Source organism: Oryctolagus cuniculus, chromosome 5 (genome assembly GCF_051225735.1).
Source record: "Oryctolagus cuniculus isolate XC-2025 breed Fujian yellow rabbit chromosome 5, ASM5122573v1, whole genome shotgun sequence".
NCBI classification, from domain to species: domain Eukaryota; kingdom Metazoa; phylum Chordata; class Mammalia; order Lagomorpha; family Leporidae; genus Oryctolagus; species Oryctolagus cuniculus.
Window position 1 is genome coordinate 132,892,488 of NC_142871.1, and position 14,153 is coordinate 132,906,640.

A 14,153-nucleotide genomic window follows, 5' to 3' on the forward strand; every position below is an offset into this window, starting at 1 on the left:
ATAGGGGCCGGTGCTGTGGCACAGTAAGTTGAGCTTCTGCCCGCAGTGCTGTATCCCACGTGGGTGCCGGTTCGAGTCCTGGCTGCTCTATTTCTGATCCAGCTCCCTGCTGATGGCCTGGGAGGGCAGTGAAAGATGGTCCAGGTGCTTGGACCCCTGTACCCACGTGGGAGACCCGGAGAAGGCTCCTCTCTTGGGATCGGCTCAGCTTTGGTCATTGTAGCCATTTGGGGAGTGAACCATGGATGGAAGATCTCTCTATCTGTCTCTCCCTCTCTCAGTCTGTTACTCTGCCTTTCAAGCAAATACGTAAATCTTTTAAAAAGTACATAATATTGTGTGTGTAATCTTGTAGGTATTCTTATATACAATATAATCACATACAGTAGGATTCCATATGTGTTCATCAATGTTATTAGAAAGTAGTGTGGAGGGATACTCACCAAATGCCCCTCAGTGGATGGTTTGTCAGAACTAGAAGATTTTCAGTACAAGGATGCCCTCACTCTCAGGGTTATTCAAGTGCAGGGAACATGATAGCGAGTGTCTCCTTAATTGTGCCCTTGGGGCCCCCATGGGTCCCTCTAGTCTTGGCCATAGAAGAGACTGAGGGTTCCCGGCCCATGGGCAGGTTCTCCTTCTCATTTTCCACTCAGTTATCTGGTGGAGTTCCTTGCAACTCCAAGAGTGGTATGTGGACCAGGAGAGTTAGCACCTCTAGGGACTTGTTTGAAATGCAGAATCTCTGGGCTCTGCCCCAGACCTTCTGAACCAGAATTTGCATTTTAACCAAATCCCAGGAGATCTGTGTGCACATTAAAGCTTGAAAAACACTGGGTTAGCAGGCACCAAGCATAGTTCCTGCTCTTTAAAAAAAAAAAAAAGATTTTATTTTGTTTACTTGGAAGGCAGTTACAGAGAGAGAGGGGGAAAAAAAGACAGAGAAACAGAGAGAGAAATCGTCCATCAGCTGATTCACTCTCCAAATGGCCACAATGGCAGCCAGGCCTGGGCCGAGTCAAAGCCAGGAAACTGGAACCCTACCCGGGTCTCCCACGTGAGTGGCAGGGGTCCAGGACTTGGGCCATCTTCTGCTGCTTTCCCTGGCACATCAGCAGAGAGCTGGATCACCAGGTCTGGGACTCAGACCTGTGCTCATATGGGATGCCAGCATTGCAGGCAGCGGCTTACTCTGTTACACAACAGTGCCAGCCCTCCTGCTCTCCTGTGGAAGGAATAGTCAGAGGTAACTGATGTCATTACCCTTTTTTAAATGAAAGATTTTATTTTTATTATTTATTTTTTATAGGTAGAGTTACAGTGAGAGGGAAAGACAGAAAGAAAGGTCTCCCATCCACTGGTTCACTCCCCAGATGGCTGCAATGGCCACAGCGACTCGATCTGAAGCCAGGAGCCAGGAGCTTCTCATGGGTCTCTGAGAGGGGTACAGGGGCCCAAGCATTCAGGTCATCTTCCGCTGCTTTCCCAGGCCACAGCAGAGATCTGGATCAGAAGAGGAGCAGCAGGGACTAGAACCAGCACTGTTACGGGATGCCGGAGTCACAGGCGGAGGATTAACCTATTGCGCCACAGCGCGGAAGGCGCACACACTGCCTGTGTCCAGGATGGTTGCACTTCTTGCCAAGAGGTTGAGTTCCAGTTGGTGGAGGAATCACAGCTCAGCCTGAGGGAAGGAAGCAACTAATTCCCTTGGGACAAAGAATAATTTAGGGCAACACTTAAAGAGAAGGGAAACATTATTTATTGTGTTTGAAACTGGGGAAATAAACAAAAAAGCTAACAGGGCCTGGTGTTGTGGTGTAGCAGGTAAAGCCACCACCTATAACACTGGCATCCCAAATGGGCGCCGGTTCGTGTCCCACCTGTTCCACTTCCGATTCAGCTCTCTGCTAATGACCTGGGAAAGCAGCAGAAGATGGTCCAAGTGCTTGGACCCCTGCCACCCACGTGGGAGACCCAGAAGAAGCTCCTGCCTCCTGGCTTTGACTTGGCCCAGGCCCCGCTGCCATTGTGGCCATCTGGGGAATGAACCAGCTCACTTGCTCTCTGTCTCTAACTGCCTCTGACTTTCAAATAAATAAATAAATATTTTAAAGATGCTAATCAAGTAACTCAATCCCCTGCAGATGAGTAAAAATTTAGTAGGCTATGCCTTTTTCTTCTCCCCGGGAGTTTTAGAGAAACCTGTTAGCAAACTGAGAAGCTTGATGGAGTGAACTATGTTATGATAGCCATTATTGCGAGGGCAGAGGCAATACAACATGAAGAGGTTGCTTGAGTTCCCAGGCCGATTAATGGTCCTGCCATGTCTCGGTTCTCCATACAGACTGGTGGGTTAGACTAAAAGATTAAAAGTCATAGGAATATACACGATTGTGGTAGACATTACTGGCTGGCTAACCTAGCATCCATGCCTGACTCTTCTCTCCCTATCCCGGTCACAGGGCCTACGCAAGCACAGTGCTCGTTTTCCCAGGAATGGTGGCCTCATGAGAGCCTGAAGCCTGCTGGCACCCGCGGAGAAGCCTCTTGCTCTCTTGATGAAAGGGACAGACACAGCTGATGGTGCTCTAGCTTCCTTGGTCCCTTTTTGAATGTAGACAAGATGCCTGGAGCTACGGCTGTCAACTCCGGTCCACGAGGCTAAAGCTAAGAAAATTAGAAGAGACAGTCCTGACACCATGGAGCCGCATACCTCCAGGATTCTTTGCACGTGAGGAAAGCAAAGCCTATTTGCTGCAGTCACTGGGAATCTAGTTAGTTGTTACTTCCAGAGGAGTGAGCTTCTCAGAGATCTAACTGCCGATAAATATTAGGCTCTTTCGAAGTTGCTCAAACCTACAGAGATTTTCTATGATATTTGCAGGAATTTTTTTTTTTTGACAGGCAGAGTTAGTGAGAGAGGGAGAGAGAGAGACAGAGAGAAAGGTCTTCCTTTTTCCATTGGTTCACCCCCGCAAGCGGCTGCTACGGTTGGCTGCTGCACCGATCCGAAGCCAGGAGCCAGGTGCCTCCTCCTGGTCTCCCATGCGGGTGCAGGGCCCAAGTACTTGGGCCATCCTCCACTGCCTTCCCGGGCCACAGCAGAGAGCTGGACTGGAAGAGGAGCAACTGGGACAGAATCCGGCACCCCAACCGGGACTAGAACCCGGGGTGCCGGCACCACAGGCGGAGGATTAGCCTAGTGAGCTGCGGCGCCAGCCTGGAATTCTATTTTTTTATTTTTATTTTATTTTTTTTTATTTATTTATTTATTTATTTATTTTTTTTGACAGGCAGAGTGGACAGTGAGAGAGAGAGACAGAGAGAAAGGTCTTCCTTTTGCCGTTGGTTCACCCTCCAATGGCCGCCGCGGCCCGCGCGCTGCAGCCGGCGCACCGCGCTGATCCGATGGCAGGAGCCAGGAGCCAGGTGCTTTTCCTGGTCTCCCATGGGGTGCAGGGCCCAAGCACCTGGGCCATCCTCCACTGCACTCCCTGGCCACAGCAGAGGGCTGGCCTGGAAGAGGGGCAACCGGGACAGAATCCGGCGCCCCGACCGGGACTAGAACCCGGTGTGCCGGCGCCGCAAGGCGGAGGATTAGCCTAGTGAGCCGTGGCGCCGGCCAAGCCTGGAATTCTAAACTGGTGAGAATCTATCCTCAGTTTGGTGGGTCTGTAAATCCTGTGATTCAGCAAGAGACACAAGGTGTGGCTGATATCACCCCACAAACCATGCGGCAGGAAATAAGGCAGTAAAGTGTGATGTTTCCATAAACGTATACAACGTATACTAAGCAAATCAGGGTGATGGACATTTCCTTCTTCTGGTCTTTTTTTTTTTTTTAAGATTAATTTTATTTATTTGAAAGGCAAAGTTAGAGAGAGAGAAAGAAAGAGAGAAAGAGAGAGAGAGAATTCTTCCATCCACTGGTTCGCTCCCCGAAAGGCTGCAACAGCTGGGAGGGGTCAGGCTGAACCCAGGAGCCAGGATTTTCATCCAGGTCTCCCATGTGGGTACAGGGGCCCAAGCTCTTGGTTCCTCCTCTATTGCCTTCCCAGGCACATCAGCAGGGAGCTGAATCGGAAGTGGAGCAGCTGGGACTTGAAGCAGCGCCCATATCGGATGCTGGCGCAGCAGGAGGTGGCCGAACCCACTGCATCCCAACACTGGCCCCTCTCCTTGTTTCTTTTTGTTTGAAGCATTCATGGTCAGAGTTTTTGTTGTTTTATTTTTTGAAGATTTATTTATTCAGAAGGCAGAGTGACAGAGAGAGAGAGAGAGAGTCTTCCATCCACTGGTTCACTCACCAAATGCCTGCAACAGCCAAGGCTGGGCCCGGCTGAAGCTAGGAACCAGGAACTCTACCCTTGTCTCCCACATGCTCAACCATTTTTGGGCCATCATCTGCTGCCTTCCCAGGCGCATTAGCAGAGAGCTGGATTAGAAGTGGAGCAGCTGAAAGGGCTGGCGCTGTGGAGCAGCAGGTTAAAGACCTGGCCTGTAGCGCCGGCATCCCATATAAGCGCCAATTTGAGTTCAGGCTGCTCCACTTCCAATCCAGCTCTCTGCTATGGCCTGGGAAAACAGTAGAAGATGGCCCAGGTCCTTGGGCCCCTGCACCACTCCAGGTGGGAGACCCAGAAAAAGCTCCTGGCATCAGATCAGCTCAGCTCTGGCCTTTGTGATCATCTGGAGAGTGAACCAGTGGATGGAAGACCTCTCTCTCTCTCTCTCTGGCTCTACTTTTCTCTGTAACTCTGTCTTTCAAATAAATAAAATAAACCTTAAAAAAAAAAGTGGAGCAGCTGGGCCTGGAACGGGCTCTCAGCTGTGGGATGCCAGCGCCACAAGTGGCGGCTTAACCTGCTGCCCCACAACACCAGCCCTGGCACTTGGAATTTTTAAGTGCAAATCATAGAGCCTAACTCTGGCCAATGGATGCAGCAAAAGTCTTTACTAACAAGATATTGAAAAAGGAAAAAAAAAGCTGAGTGGTGTAAAGAATTCTGGGGATAGGCAGAGAGGCAGGATTAGCAACAAACTGTGCAAAGAGGCAGCTTAAAATCACACTGAAGGGGGCCAGTGCTGTGGCGTAGCAGGTAAAGCATATGGGGTGCCGGTCCTAGCGCTGGCTGTTCCACTTCTGATTGAGCTCCCTGCTCACGGCCTGGGAAAAGCAGCGGAAGACTGCTCAAGTGTTTGGGCCCCTGCTACCCATGTGGGAGAACTGATAAAGCTCCTGGCTCTTGGCTTCAGCTTGGCCTGGCCCAGCTCTGCCCATCTGGGCAGTGAAGGAGTGGATGGAGGCCCGTGTGCGCTCGCTCGCTCTCTGGGTTTCCATCTCTCAGACTGTCAAATAAATTAATTAATCTTAAAAAAGAATCACACTGAACACCTGATCTATTCCCATTGCTGGGCCAGATCTTGATGCTGGTGTGGCTGACACTACTGATGATGAATTCTTACCAGAACGGATTTAGAATGATCTTTCCAGGGCCTGGACTAAGGTGAGGTGAACAGGTAAGCAAGAACCTCACCTTGGGTACAAGATTTAAGAGGGCAGCAAAAAGCTTAATAATCAAGATGAATATTTTAATGTAATACATATTTTAAAGATTATTTATTTGAAAGGCAGAATAACAGAGATCTTCCATCTGCTGGTTCACTTCCCAAATAGCCTCAACGGCCAGAGCTGGGTAAGGCAGAAGCCAGGAGCCTAGAACTCCATCCACGTCCCGGCCCAAGCACTAGGGCTGTTCTCTGCTGCAGCTTGGGCCCTGCCACCCATGTGGGAGACCTGGATGAAGTTCCTGGCTCCTGCCTTTGGCCTGGCCCAGCCCTGACCACTGTGACTATTTGGGGAGTGGACCAGTAGATAGAAGATCTCTCTAGCTCTCTCTCCCTCTTTAACTCTGCCTTTCAAATATCAACATGAGTAAAAAAATTTGTTAAAGAAAACACAAACAGGCTGGCGCTGCAGCTCAATAGGCTAATCCTCCACCTGCAGCGCCGGCACACTGGGTTCTAGTCCCGGTCGGGGCACTGGATTCTGTCCCGGTTGCTCCTCTTCCAGTCCAGCTCTTTGCTGTGGCCTGGGAGTGCAGTGGAGGATGGCCCAGGTCCTTGGGCCCTGCACCCGCATGGGAGACCTGGAGAAGCACCTGGCTCCTGGCTTTGGATCAGCGCAGTGCACCGGCCCCAGCGCACCGGCCACAGCAGCCATTGGAGGGTGAACCAACGGCAAAGGAAGACCTTTCTCTCTCTCTCTCTCACTGTCCACTCTGCCTGTAAAAAAAAAAATAAATAAAAAATAAAATAAAATAAATAAAGAAAACACAAACAAGAAAGTGAATGAGTAGGAGCATGTTTCTTTGGTTCCCTAGGAAGCCCCTTGGAAGGCAGGCAGGAACAATGTCTTATGCATCTAATTCCAGGGACCTGACACTTTGTAGTTGGGAGCAATTTGCTCCATTTTGAAGCAATAAGGGCCCAAGGGCTAGTAAACTTGGGACCTCTACCCGAAAAGTGGAATAGGCTAAGTGGTTGGGCAGCTTTGGAAAACAGATTCTCTGTTTGCATTGGGATGCCCTCCAGGTAGCCAATGCCCAAACCTAGCAGTGCTCACCTGGTCCCAGGTTAGAAGTGTTAATCCTGGGGCCAGCTCTGTGACATAGTGGGCTAAGCCTCCACCTACAGCACTGGCATCTCATGTGGGTGCTAGTTCAAGTCCTGGCTGCTCCTCCTCCTATCCATCTCTCTGCTTATGGCCTGAGAAAGCAGTGGAAGATGGCCCAATTGCTTGGGACTCTGCATCCACATAGGAGACCTGGAAGCAGCTCCTGGCTCCTGCCTTTGGATTGGCTGAGCTCCAGCTGTTGTGGCCATTTGGTGAGTGAATCAGCGAATGGAAGACCTTTCTCTCTGTAACTCTACCTCTCGAACTAATAAATAACATCTTTAAAAGAAAATAAAAAAGAAGCATTAATCCTTACTGGAACAAAGAGTAGGTGGGGTGGAGGGCTCCATCAAACCTATGACTACAATGATGGAAAATCAGAAAGGGTGGAGAAACCATACAAATGATTCAATTTCATAGAACACACACACACCCGAAAACAGTGCACGCCAAACTGGTTAAATCCGAGCAAAGTCTGTAATCTAATTAACCGCATTGCTTCAGTTAACTGATTTGTGCTAATGTCAATTTCCTGGTTTTGATAACGCTGAAGCTTATATAAAGACCTAAGGGGGGCAAATGGGCATGGGTATAGGGCACTTCTCTGTACTAATTTTGCAACAGCTTGTGAGTCCATAATTATTTCAAAATAATCTGTAAAAACAAAGCAAGGGGAACTTCCCCCTAGCCCAGCCCCGCCCCAGGCCCGGCCCACCTCGACACCGCCCCACAGCTCAGCAGCCCGGCCCCACCCGCTCCTCGATCGCCCGGGGCCCGAGGGGAGGGGCGTGGCGCATGGGGGCGGGGCTACGCACGCGCAGTTCCGCCGTCTCGGCGCCGCCGCTGGGGAGTCGCGCACGCGCAGTCCCGGCCCCGGGCCGCCACTCCAGCCCCTCTCCGCTGCCGGGGGGACCCGGTTACCTTGGCCCCTTCGCGCTGCCGTCTTTTCCGGCAGTTGGGGAGTTTCCTGTAGTCCTCACCCGCAACCGCTTCTCGGCCGCTACCTCAGAGCCCCTCACGCGTCCGCGTCCCTCTGCTGGCAGCTGGCTGCCGCCGCCGGGGCTTCGCCTGTCTGCACGTCGAGACCGCTGACCGGGCGGGCGTCTGCGGCTGTCCGCCGCCCACAGCCCTGCCTCCCCCGGGGCTCTGGTGAGTGTCTCGCTGCCGCTGTCTCCACTCCGTCCCCGGTTTCCCCCTCATCTCTTGTTTCCCCGACTCCTGGGGCTGCCCCTCTCTCTGGTTGGCGCCCCCCTCCTAGCCTTGTCCCCTCTCGGCCCTCGGCCCCTCTCCCCAGCCTCCTGTCAGCCCCCTGGGGCCCCGGCTCCCAGGCTCCGGGTTGGCCCTCTCCCACATTCCCCCGGTGCCAGCCTCCCCGCCCCGTCCTTTCTCTGTGTGTGTGCAGCTGGGGCGGGGAGCCAGGCTCTCCTCTCCGTGTCGCCAGCTTTGTCTGCTCGCTGCCAGCAGGCAGTCCCCGTCGGGATCCTGGTCATCGTCCGTTTTCCTTTATCTGGGTCTGAGAACGCGAGGGCCGTTGTCTGAGGGTCGGAGGTGCCCGCAGCCCAGCGTGGGGTGTGTGCTACGTTTGCGTCTCCCCTTCCCCGCCGTGGTGGCCGGGCTTAGGGTCCTGGGCTGCAGGTCGTCTTAAACTCACAGGAGTGGGAAAGACATAGAGCGGGGGTGGGGGGTAGGAAAAAGTCGCTCAGGACCAGGAGGCAAGCTGGCACAAAGCCTGCAGGACGTCTGGGAACGCGTCCCAGCGGCACAACAGAACGACTCAAAGAAGCGTTCTTTTTGCCATCCCCAGAGGAAGACTGGGGGCGAAGTAGGCCCTGTGCCTCCTCTCCCTAGCAGCCCGCCTTGGCTCCAAGCTAGCCAGCCGTTAGGTGCGGGTTTCCTGAAACATAAAATAATCACCGCCGCAGTAACAGGCTGCCCTCCCCGCCCAAACGGTAGACAGCAGCTTCCTGGTGAGGGAGAACTCTACCCTCCCGGGCGGTACAGAGGGCCAGGGCACGGCCCGACCCTGCCCCCATCGCACCGGGGAGGACGCCAACCAGGAGCGTTGTCTTGGTTAATCTTTCCCAGGAAGAACATTAGAGCGGGTTGTAAGACGTGCTGCCTGCTTCCAGTGGCTTGCAGTTGAGTGGGAGAGATGTGGCTCTTACGGAGTAGACTAGGTCTCAAGGTTGAATTGCCCAAATGGAAGATAGCTGGGTTGGCAGTCACAAAGGCATGAGCTATTGGTGAGAGACAAGAGGATTTTTTTTTTTTTTTTTTTTTTTTTTTAGACAGAGTACCGTTGTAAAGTCAGTCATCCAGGCCTGACTGTCTAGATGAATAAAATAATGGTTTTCCTTTGCGATCCTTAGCCCTGACTTTTTGGAGTATCACATCCTTTTGTTAATTTAAAAAAACCTTCTAAGAAGGTCTCACCTACCTATTGTTTCTAATTCTGCAGGATTTAAGGAGAATGAAACAGGGCAGTGGGCCTCCAACGGCTTGTAGGTCAGAACAGGAAAGCTTGAATTATCAAAAGCACGAGAGAAAATCTTGTCTCACAAAAGCACATGGGTGTCGCAGTGAACCCATGAATTGCTAGAGGGCCGTGTTAACCGTGTCTTTTGATGAAAGGTCATTAGGGTTTGAGGAAAGGTCAAAGGGGAGGGCAGTGCGACCTTTACCATTGCGTTAGAGACCGCGTGTGGAAGCCAAGAGCCTGGCCCATTGTGGCATCTTTAGTGCGCTTACTGCCCTGTTGATCTTTTTAAGCAGCAGCTTGGAAGGTAATGCTTGTGATTTTAAACGAGTCAAAACTTCTTTTTCCCCCAAGTTTTTTATATGCCCATCGGTGTAAATGTACTCTGTACTTTAGCTTTGTTGACAACTAAAAATCACGAACTTACCCAGCTTGCATTTATCAGTCGCCTATCATAAGGCCTGTGTTGTCTGTCTAAATACTCTGGAATTGTGTGTTTATGCTGAAGTGACTTCAGCTGTTAAAATGAGACTACATGTGTGAAGAGCCTCCAGAAATATTCAGTCTCTCCCTTGCTTTTGTCTTGTTTTTAGGTCTGGTTTTCAGATTTCTTCAGACACACTTGGAGTGCATGTGGTTTTCATTGTGGGTGGAGGGGGTACAGACTGACAAATAAGGAACCACACCCAAGCTTCATAAATGAAACAGAGGTTTTAAAAACATTCCTCTGCTGATATATGAAAAACATTTGGGTTTGCTTTGGTAGTCGTAGAAACTTCCTTGTAAAACATAACATATTTTGTAATAAGATGGCTCTGAGTGTAGTGTCTTGAATTTGTGATTTTGGCACATCATGAATCAAAATGTTTGCCTCTTAAGTAGACCCCTGATTTTTTTTCCCCTGAAATTTATTTAATTGAAAGGCAGAGTTAGAGAGAGAGAGAGAGAGAGAGATATTCTGTCTGCTGGTTACTCTGCCCCCGCCCCATGGCTGCAGTGGCCAGGGTTAGTGTCAGGAGCCTGGGAATGCTATCTGGGTCTCCCACGTGGGTGGCAGGGGCCCAAGCACTTTGGCCATCTTCTGCCACTTACTCAGGCACATTAGCTGGGAGCTGGATCTAAGTAGAGCCTCCAGGACTCGAACTGTTTTGGTTGGTTTTTTAAAGATTTATTTATTTACTTGAGAGGCAGTTATAGACAGACAGAGGTCTTCCATCCACTGGTTCACTCCCCAAATGGCTGCAATGGCTGGAGCCGCGCCGATCCGAAGCCAGGAGCTTTTTCCAGGTCTCTCCCCAAGACACTTGGGGTATCTTCTACTGCTTTCCCAGGGCATTAGCAGAGAGCTGGATTGGAAGAGGAGGAGGCCAGGACATGAACTGGCGCCCATATGGGATGCCTATGCCACAGCACTGGCCTCCAAGAGCCTGGGTTTTGAATCTCTCCACTGAAGGGATTATGTGATTTATGCCTGGGGATTTTTTTAAATTTCTATTTTATGATTTATTTATTTATTTGAAAGTCAGAGTTACACAGAGGGAAGGAGACATAGAGAGGGGGAGAGATCTTGTATCTGCTGGTTCACTCCCCGATGGCTCCAATAGCCAGGGTTGGACCAATCCAAAGCCAGCAGCCAGGAGCTTCTTCAGGGTCTTCCACGTGGATGCAGGGGCCCAAGCATTTGGGCCATCTTCTGCTGTTTTCTCAGGCCTTTAGCAGGGAGCTGGATCAAAGTGGAGCAGCCAGGACTTGAACCAGTGCCCACATGGAATGCCAGTATTGCAACCTGCATGCAGCCTTGCCTGATATGCTACCATGCCAGCTCCCTAAAAATTTCTTTTTCTTTTTTTTTTTAAGATTTATTTATGTATTTGAGAGGCAGAGTTACAGACACAGAGAGGGAGAGACAGAGAGAGAGAGGTCTTCCATCTGCTGGTTCACTCCCCAGATGGCTACAGTGGCTGAAGATGGGCCGATCTGAAGCCAGGAGCATCTTCAGGGGCTCCCACATGGGTGCAGGGGCCCAAGGACTTGGGCCATCTTCTACTTTCCCAGGCCATCAACAGAGAGCAGGATCAGAAGTGGAGCAGCCGGGACTTGAACCTGTGCCCATATGGGATGCCAGTGCCTCTGGTGGATACTTAACCTACTGCACCACAGCGCCTCCCCGCCCCCCAGTTTCTTAATGTTAAACCTTGTTTGTTAACAGTAACAAATGTTTATATATTAATTTAATCCACAAACAGTTAAAAAGCTGTTAAGTACTAAGAAGGGAAAAAACTTAAGAAAACTTCATAAAATACACTATCTTTGAAAATGGCCCTTAACCCCTCCTGCATTTTACTCTGTTTTTTTGTGGAGATGAACAGTCAGAAGCATATGGAAGGAAAGTATAAATAGAAAACACTGAGCGCTATTGCCAGTGCTGGAGCTGTCAGTTTTGGTGAACAGTTTGGCCAAGTGTGATAATATAAGTTAGCTAAAATATCGAGGGCAAAATGAGATTTCAATCTTAGGAAAAGACTGTTCTATAAACGATCTAAACCTTTTTGAATTTTTTTTTTTGTTCTGCAAAATGAGGAAGTTAGGATCCTGTGTGTGTGTGTGTGTTTAAAGATTTACTTATTTTTTTTGAAAGTCAGAATTACAGAGAGATAGGTAGAGAAAGAGAAAGAGACGAAGAGAGAGAGAGACAGAGAGATCTTCCATCCACTGGTTCACTCCCCATATGGGTGCAAAGGCTGGGGCTGGAGCCTCCTCTGGGTTTCCCAGGTGGGTGCAGGGGCCCAGGGACTTGGGCCATCCTCTGCTGCTTTCCCAGGTGCATTAGTAGGGAGGTGGATTGGAAGTGGAGCTGCTGGGACTCGAACAGTACCCACATAGGGTGCTAGCACCACAGGCAGAGGCTTAACCTTCTCTGCCACAGTGTCAGCCCCAGGACCCCTTGTTTTTGAGGTATTTACCATCACTAGAAATGTGATTAAGGTTTTCTTCTTTGACATATTGTTTCCTTTATAGATCCTTATTGTAACTTGAAAATTCAGTTAATCTGAAAAAATTTATTAAACACCTTAATGCACATATATACCTAAAGATCAACATTTTAGTCATAGATTTTTATTTATTTACTTAAAGATTTATTTGTTTATTGGAAAGGCAGAGTTAGAGAGGGGAGGGAGATCATCTCCCAAGTGGCTGGCCAAGCCAAAGCCAGAAGCCAGGAACTCCATCCAGGTCTCCAACGTGGGTGGCAGTACTTAGGCCTTCGTCCTCTGATTTCTGAGGAGTGTTAGCAGGGAGCTGGATTGGAAGTAGAACATCTGGGACTTGAATTGGCGCTCTTATGGGATGCATGTGTTGCAGGTGGCAGCTTAAGCTTCTGTGTCCCAGTGCCAGCCCCTGGATTTTCTTTTTTTTGGCAGGCAGAGTGGACAGTGAGAGAGACAGAGAGAAAGGTCTTCCTTTTCTGTTGGTTCACCCCCCACAATGGCTGCTGCAGCTGGCACGCTGCGGCCGGCGCACCATGCTGATCCGAAGCCAGGAGCCAGGTGCTTCTCCTGGTCTCCCATGCAGGTGCAGGGCCCAAGCACTTGGGCCATCCTCCACTGCACTCCCTGGCCACAGCAGAGAGCTGGCCTGGAAGAGGAGCTACTGGGACAGAATCCGGCGTCCCAAACGGGACTAGAACCTGGTGTGCCGGCACTGCAGGTGGATTAGCCTAGTGAGCCGCGGTGCCGGCTGGATTTTCTTTTCACTGTGGAAATAAGCCCACAAGTTCCTGGGGGCCAAACACTGATTAAGATGCCCATGTCTGGCATCCCAGAGTGTGAGTTCAACCCAGAGTGTGAGTTCAACTCCTGACTCTTGCTTTTTTTTTTTGGACAGGCAGAGTGGACAGTGAGAGAGAGAGACAGAAAGAAAAGTCTTCCTTTGCCGTTGGTTCACCATCCAATGGCCGCCACGGCTGGCTGTGCTGCGGCCGGCGCACCGCGCTGATCCGATGGCAGGAGGAGCCAGGTACTTCTCCTGGTCTCCCATGGGGTGCAGGGCCCAAGCACTTGGGACATCCTCCACTGCACTCCCTGGCCACAGCAGAGAGCTGGCCTGGAAGAGGGGCAACCGGGACAGAATCTGGCGCCCCGACCGGGACTAGAACCCGGTGTGCTGGCGCCGCAAGGCGGAGGATTAGCCTAGTGAGCCACGGCGCCGGCCCTGACTCTTGCTCTTGATCCCAGCTTCTTGCAGATGCAGACCCTGGAAACCAGTGATGATGGCTCAGGTGATTAGGTTTCTGCCACCCATTTATGAGACCTGAATTGAGTTCCCAGCTCCTGGTTTTGGTGCTTGCCTAGCCCTAGCTGTTGTGAGCATTTGAGGAATGAACCAGTGGGTGGGAGCTGTCTTTCTCTCCCTGCCTCTCAAATATATAAATAAATAAAATTTTTTTGTTTTTGTTATTTTTTTATTTCAAAGACAGAATTACAGAGAGAGGCAGAGAGAGAGGTCTTCCATCTGCTGGTTCACTCCCCAGATGGCCACAACAGCTGGAGCTGCACCGATCAGGAGCCAGGAGCTTCTTCCTGGTCTCCCACGTGGGTGCAGGGGCCCAAGGACTTGGGCCACCTTCCACTGCTTTTCCAGATTATAGCAGAGAGCTAGATTGGAAGAGGAGCAGCCGGGACTAGAACTGGCGGCCATACGGGATGCCAGCATTTCAGGCCAGGGCGTTAACCCACTGTACCACAGCACTGGCCCCAATAAATAAATTTTGAAAGTTACTAGTAATAGTACATGTTCATTAAAGAAAATATAGAAAAACATGGAAAAGCAGAAGCCAGAATGAAACTATTATATTCTGACTGCTAAACTAATAACATTTTGATTATCTATTTCTAGTATTTCTGTACACATGTAGTAAATACATAAACAAAATTGAGATTGTAATATTTACTCTTTTTTTTTAAAGATTTATTTTATTTATTTGAAAGGCAGTTACAG

The 14,153-nt window shown here is 50.2% G+C and overlaps 1 protein-coding gene across 10 annotated transcripts in view; it reads left to right on the forward strand.

Moving 5' to 3' along the window:
* The first annotated feature begins 7,482 nt into the window (after nucleotides 1-7,482).
* The window catches only part of STK38 (serine/threonine kinase 38), a 40,120-nt gene continuing 33,449 nt past the window's right edge, over nucleotides 7,483-14,153 (forward strand). For 6 of the 10 annotated variants that reach the window (XR_016234631.1, XR_016234632.1, XM_008262841.5 and 3 more), the window contains exon 1: nucleotides 7,505-7,828. The gene's annotated coding sequence lies outside the window, so the exon portion shown is untranslated. Of the gene's footprint in view, nucleotides 7,829-13,040; nucleotides 13,173-14,153 lie in introns of all 10 variants that reach the window. The other 4 variants (XM_070074143.2, XM_089333995.1, XM_089333999.1 and 1 more) reach the window with 4 other exon arrangements.